Source organism: Canis lupus, chromosome 33 (genome assembly GCF_048164855.1).
Source record: "Canis lupus baileyi chromosome 33, mCanLup2.hap1, whole genome shotgun sequence".
Lineage (NCBI taxonomy): Eukaryota > Metazoa > Chordata > Mammalia > Carnivora > Canidae > Canis > Canis lupus.
In genome coordinates, this window is record NC_132870.1 from 10,046,805 (window position 1) to 10,053,741 (window position 6,937).

Below are 6,937 nucleotides of genomic sequence, written 5' to 3' on the forward strand. Positions count from 1 at the left end.
ACTAAGTTAGTATTTCTTTTTTTTTTTTTAAAAGACACATTCATTCAGCGTCATGATCAGACTATTACATTTAGCAATCAACAGCATGGGTGCAAAAAAAAAATCTACATTAAAACCCTTTGTTGGAATGCTTTACACTTTCCACAGAACAGAAACTAAAATAACCTGTTATACAATTAGTCACAAATACAGTCGAGTTTTTTGCCCATATACATGAGTATTGTCTAAAACGTGTCTTCTTTCAAGTGTTTCTAGAGCAATCCTTTTTGTATGTACTAACTCATTTTATCCACCCCCTGCCCTCCCACCAAAGAAATACGGGTTTTTGTGAGACTTATCGCTGTTCTCTGATATGGTGAGGGAAACACAGGGGGCAAGAAGGGTGCTTGATATCACACATGAATAAATAAATGGTGTTGGGATGCTAAAATTAATTAATTAATTAATTAATTAATAATAAAACATGTCTTCTTTGTAGCAGCTAGGCCCTGCCACCACTGTGCTTGGCTGAGTTCACAAATCTGTTGTGACCTGTAGCTTCCCTGTCACTTCTCTGGCTCTCCTCTCCTGCTAAGCTTTGTTTCCTGGCAGTAATTAAAACCTTCTGCCACTGCCATAGCTGCTGCTGCTGCTGCTGGAACCACCATAGCCACCTTGCTTTCGTGGTTTGGCAAAGTATTGGCCTCCACCACCATAGGGGTCAGAGCTTCTGCCTCCAAAATTTCCTCCTTTCATGGGTCCAAAATTTGAGGATTGATTGTTGTAATTGCCAAAATCGTTATAGCTTCTGCCACCTCCAAATTTGCTTCTGTCATTACCAAATCCGTTATAGCCATCCCCACTGCCACCGTATCCACCACCACCTCGACTGCCACCGAAGCCACCTCGACCACTGAAGTTCCCTCCACGACCAAAGGTGTCATTCCCACCAACAGCACCTCCACGACCACCACCAAAGTTTCCAGAACCACTTCGGCCTCTTTGGCTGGAGGAAGCACTAGCCATCTCTTGCTTCGATAGGGCTTTCCTTACTTCACAGTTGTGGCCGTTCACAGGATGGTATTTTTGAATGACAATCTTGTCTACTGGGTCATGGTCATCAAAGGTCACAAAAGCAAAACCTCTCTTTTTGCCACTGACTGGGTCAGTCATGATCTCAATCACTTCAATTTTCCCATACTGTTCAAAATAATCTCTTAGATGATGTTCTTCAGGGTCTTCTTTAATGCCACCAACAAAAATCTTTTTCACGGTTAAGTGGGCACCGGGTCTTTGAGAAACTTCTCGGGAGACAGCGTTTGGTTGGTTCCAAACTTTGGTTGGAACGACTCTTTGGTTCCATGACTCTTCCGTCCACCTCGTGCGACCCAGCGTTCGAGGCCGGGTCCGCCTCCTCCACGGTGGCCCACAAGATGAACCCAAGGCCTCTGGAGCGCTTGGTGTTGGGGTCTCTCATTACCACACAGTCCGTAAGCGTCCCCCATTGCTCAAAATGGCTCCTCAGACTCTTCATCGGTTGTTTGGAAGCTCAAACCTCTGATGAAGAGCTTCCGCAGCTACTCGGGCTCTTTGGGAGACTGTGACTTAGACATGAGGGCGGTGGGAGGGGAGACCTTAACGATGCTTACTCGGGGGCGTCCAGGGGCAGAAAGGACTAAGTTAGTATTTCTAAGAAGTGTTCTGAAGAACTGCTTCCCAAGGAGAATTCTTGAACCTAACATGGTTAAGATTTTACAATTATTTCTACATAATATGAAAGCTATTTCCATATAAAGTCTAGTGCCAAATTGGTCATGACTTATCATTTAAAAACAAAACAAAACAACACAAAACAAAACAAAACAAAACAAAACGCACACACAATTTAGGAGCAGTGTTGCTTCCAGTCTGATGTCATTTACAAGTTGCTAACAGTGGCAAGAGTTAGACAGGGATGCTATCTACAAGGTAGACAATATGCTGTTTGATACTCAAAACATTTATCTTTTGGTTTAAAGTAGAAAAAAAGGGATCCCTGGATGGCTCAGCAGTTTAGCGCCTGCCTTCAGCCCAGGGCGGGATTCTGGAGTCCCAGGATCAAGTCCCACATTGGGCTCCCTGCATGGAGCCTGCTTCTCCCTCTGCCTGTGTCTCTACCCCCCCCCCCTCTCTCTCTCTCTATGTGTGCCTCTCATGAATAAATAAATAAAATCTTTAAAAAAATAAATAAATAAAGTAGAAAATACATAATTATATATTTTAAGACTCTTTAAGATGGTTTAGAAACATTTAAAAGGTAAAGATGTAAATGATCCTGGTTTAAGGCTCTATTTGACTTTTTAAAACAACATACATACCCATCAATTTCTCTTGCCATAAATTGGACAATATCCTGATTCTAGTAAGATTCACAGTTGACATAGTACAAGTTATACAGCTAAAAATAAAAAAAAAAGGAGCATTGAAATCTATTTTTGATAATTAACAAGAACTTAAATATTTCCTAGTGTACAATATTAAAAGGGAAGCAACCACATTTGGGAAAGCGTATCCACTGATGTTAGGGACATTTTTGTATAAATATTTAAATACACATACTCATTTGTCTGAAAAAAAAATATTATATATAAATATGTATAGCAAGCCCAAAGGCTGCATGAATTTTTTTAAAGATTTTATTTATTTATTTGAGAAAGAGAGAGAATGAGCATGAGGGGGTGAGGGCCAGACAGAGGGAGAGGTACAAATCAACTTCCTGTTGAGCTCAATCCCAGGACCCTAAGATCATGACTTGTGCTAAAGTCAGGCACTTAACTAACTGAGCCACCCAAGGCACCCCTGCACGAATTTCTTATATTGCTAGATGTTGCTAGGTTATCCTCCAGATAGTTTGTATCAATTTACACTGGACCAGTCATGTAAGAGAGTAAGTTTCCTTATGTCTTACCAACCCTGTATTATCAAACTTTTCTTTACCAACTTAATATAGTGAAAATAGTGTCATTATTATGGTTTTACTTTGACTTCTCTTATCGTGAGTGAAGTGATTTTATCTGTTTGAGTAATTTTCCTTTCCTTTTTGGTGAAGTTTCCTCACTTCCTGTTAGCCCACAGTCTTTTTCTTTATTGATTTATGGGATATCTTACATATTTAAAAATTGAGTACTTTTGTATAATATATTTCAAAGTTTTTCCAGTTTTATCATGTTTCTACACTTATGATGCTTTTTTTTATTTTCATAAAATTGAATTCAATCATTTTAATGGGTTTCAGGGGATTTATGTCATTTACAGAAAGGCCTTCCAAATGCCAAGGTTATGAAATCATCTCCCATTATTCCTCAGATACTATTATGTTTTAACATTTTAATATTTATGCCTTCAACCCATCTGGATTTATTTTGAGGGAGATAGGGGTCATCTTTTAAGCTTTCTTTGAAGAAACTAACAAATTGTTCCTTAACAGTTTATTGAACAAAGTGTCTTTCCATCATTGATTTGAAATACCACTTTTATATTAAAATCCCATATACATTCAACTCTATTTCATAATTTTCCATTCCTCCTGTTCATATACTAGTGCCACACTTTTTTTTTTAAGCTGAATGATTTAATATTAGCAAGGGCCAAATTGATCTTGATAATGAAAATGAAGACACGGTAATATTTTCTCAAAAAAATAAACATTTGGAGGGAGAAACAATTCTTAAAAAAAAGAAAAAAAAAAGGTTTACTTGGAAAAGCCAGCCTCTTACAAAAAGGTTTTGTACCTATACTTTCACTGTTTCAATTACAATGATATTTTAAAATGTAGTGCCACACTTTTAATTAATGTAGCTTTATTGTGGCATATACATATTAATATGTGATCAACAAATCCTTCCTAAATCTCTCTCTCTAGCTTTCTTCTTTTTTGTTAGAATTTTCCAAGCTAGCTCCTTGATCATTTTCCTATATGAAATTTAGAGTCAACTTGTCTATTTAAAACAAAAATATCTTACTAGTACTTTGCTGAATTAATTGATTAACTTAGGAAGAAATGTCAGCTTTGTAATATCATCTTCCTATCCAAAAGCATGTATTCCTTAACATTTGTCCAAATCTTCTTTTTCTTTAGTGATATTTTAATTTTTTCACATATACTTTGCAAATTTTTGTTAATTTCAAACCTAGGTATTTCATATTTTATCACTATTATAATGGGGATTTTCTTCTATTACATTTTCTAACTGCTTGTTGTCTGTCTCTTGTTCTTGGAGGCTCATTTTCTTATCTCCAGATCTAATTCTTTATGAAAATTTTCTATCCCTATAATCCATCAAAATCTTCTGGAGCTCTGAGCTAACCAATAAGTACTAACTAAAAGATAATACAAATGTTATTATAGTTATGAAGGTAACATAAACATATGCCTCCTATTCACTTTAGGGACTTTGAATACAAATTCAAGCTAAGGAACAAAAATAGTCACAGACAGTGGAACAGAAGAGACAGCCTAGAAATAAACCCACACTTCTATGACAAAGAAGGCAAGAATTTACAATAAGAAAAAGTCTCTTTGGGATCCCTGGGTGGCGCAGCGGTTTGGCGCCTGCCTTTGGCCCAGGGCGCGATCCTGAAGATCCGGGATCGAATCCCACGTCGGGCTCCCGGTGCATGGAGCCTGCTTCTCCCTCTGCCTGTGTCTCTGCCTCTCTCTCTCTCTCTCTCTCACTGTGTGCCTATCATAAATAAATAAATAAATAAATAAATAAATAAATAAATAAATAAAAGAAAAAGTCTCTTTAATAAATGGTGCTGAGAAAACTGAGTAGCTACAAACAAAAGAATGAAATTGGACCACTTTCCTACACCATACACAAAATGGATTAAATACCTGATATAAAACTTCCTAGAAGAAAATATAGTCAATATTTCTTTGACATCAGCTATAGAACATTTTTCTAGACATGTCTCCTAAGGCAAGGGAAACAAAAGCAAAATTAAACTACTGCAACTACACCCAAATATAAAACTTATGCACAGCAAAGAAAACCATCGATAAAACATAAGACAACCTACTAAATGGGAGAAGATATTTACAAATGGCATATCTGATAAAGGGTTAGTATCCAAAATATATAAAGAATTTATACAATTCAATAAAAAAATAATAATAATCCAACTAAAAATGGGCAGAGCACTTGAATAGATCTTTCTCCAAAGAAGACATACAGATGGCCAACAGACACAAGAAAAGATACTCAACATCACTAATCTCAGGAAAATGCAAGCCAAAACCACAGTGAGATATCTTTTCACACCTAACAGAATGGCTAAAATCAAAACAATTTAAAAAAAAGTGTTGACAAGGATGTGGAGAAAAAGGAACACTCTTGCACTGTTGTCAGGAATGAAAGTTGGTACAACCACGGTGGAAAGCAGGATGGAGATTCCTCAAAAAATTGAAAATAGAATTTCTATATAATCCAGTAATTTCACTACTGGGTAGTTACCCACCCCCGCCCCCACCCCCCAGAAAAGGCAACAAAAACACATTCAAAAAGATACAAGCATCCCTATGTTTATTGCAAAATTGTTTACTATAGCCAAAATATGGAAGCAATCCACCTGTCCATTGATAGATGAATGAAAAAAGAAGAAAATATGAATATTACTCAGCCATTAAAAAAGTGAAATATCATTTGCAACAATAGGGATGCATCTAGAAAGTATAATGCTAAGTGAAATAAGTCAGTGAGAGAAAGACAAACAGCATATGTTTTCCCTCACATATGGAATTTAAAAAACAAAACAAACAAAGAAATAAAAAGACAAATAAAAAAAGATTCTTAAGTATAGAGAACAAAGTGATGGTTGCCAAAGGATGTAAGTAGATTTATGGGTAAAATTGGTGAAGAGGATTAAATGCACACTTATTGTGATGAACACCGAGTAATGTACAGAAATATTGTATCATTATATTGTACATCTGACACTATTATAACATCATAAGTTAATTATACCTGCATTTTAAAAATAAATAATTAAAATTTTAAAGATTTTAAAAAATGTTTAAAAATCAAGCTAAAGAATATTTTTTTTAAGATTGTATTTATTTATTCATGAAAGACACAGAGAGAAAAGCAGAAACATAGACAGAGGGAGAAGCAGGCTCCTCGCAGGGAGCCCAGTGTAGGACTCAATCCCCAGACCTGGGACCACACCCCGAGCCAAAGGCAGATGCTCAATGGCTGAGCCACTCAGGCATCCCAGCTAAAGAAACCTTAATTCAAGATCACCAGTGGTTTCAGTGACTCATGTTTTCCTTAATGTTTGTTTAATTATATCTTAATTTACCATTTTATGAAATGAAATGAAAAAACTAGGCAGTTTTAATATGATATATAATCTAATTATGTAATTTTGGGTATACTAAATACAATGAACTCTTCCTAACATGACCTTCAATGAGTCATGCATGACTTTACATAATCCCTTCAGCACAGAGGAAACTATGGCTTGCTTCTTAGTCAACAGAATATGGTAAAGGTAGTAAAATAATCTCTCCCTTGATTAGGTTACAGTATATGGCAAAAGTGATGGCATAATCAGTCCTGTGTAGTTACATTATGTAAGATTCTCCTTCAGGCTGGAAGAAGAGATACTCCTGTTGACCCTGAAGCAGTATGTGGCCATACTGTAAGAGGGCCAAGTATTGAGAACTATGAGAGGCCTTAGGAACTGACAGTTACCTGGTTAACAGCCAGCAAAGAAAAAAAAAATGGAACCTCAGGCCTACAGCCCTATGGACCTGAATTCTGTCAAAAATCACAGGAGCTTGAAAGAGGACCCTGAACTCCAGAAAGAAATGCAAACCAGCCGGATCTTTGATTGCAATCTTGTGAAATCCTCTAGCCAGATTGTGCTTGAACTCCTAATCCATGGAAACTGAGATAATAAATGTATGTTGTTTTAA

At 36.6% G+C, this 6,937-nt stretch overlaps 1 pseudogene; it reads right to left on the bottom strand.

Moving 5' to 3' along the window:
* Positions 1 to 438: 438 nt before the first annotated feature.
* LOC140623476 (heterogeneous nuclear ribonucleoprotein A1-like) lies at positions 439 to 1,700 on the bottom strand (annotated as a pseudogene).
* Between the last annotated feature and the right edge of the window lie 5,237 nt (positions 1,701 to 6,937).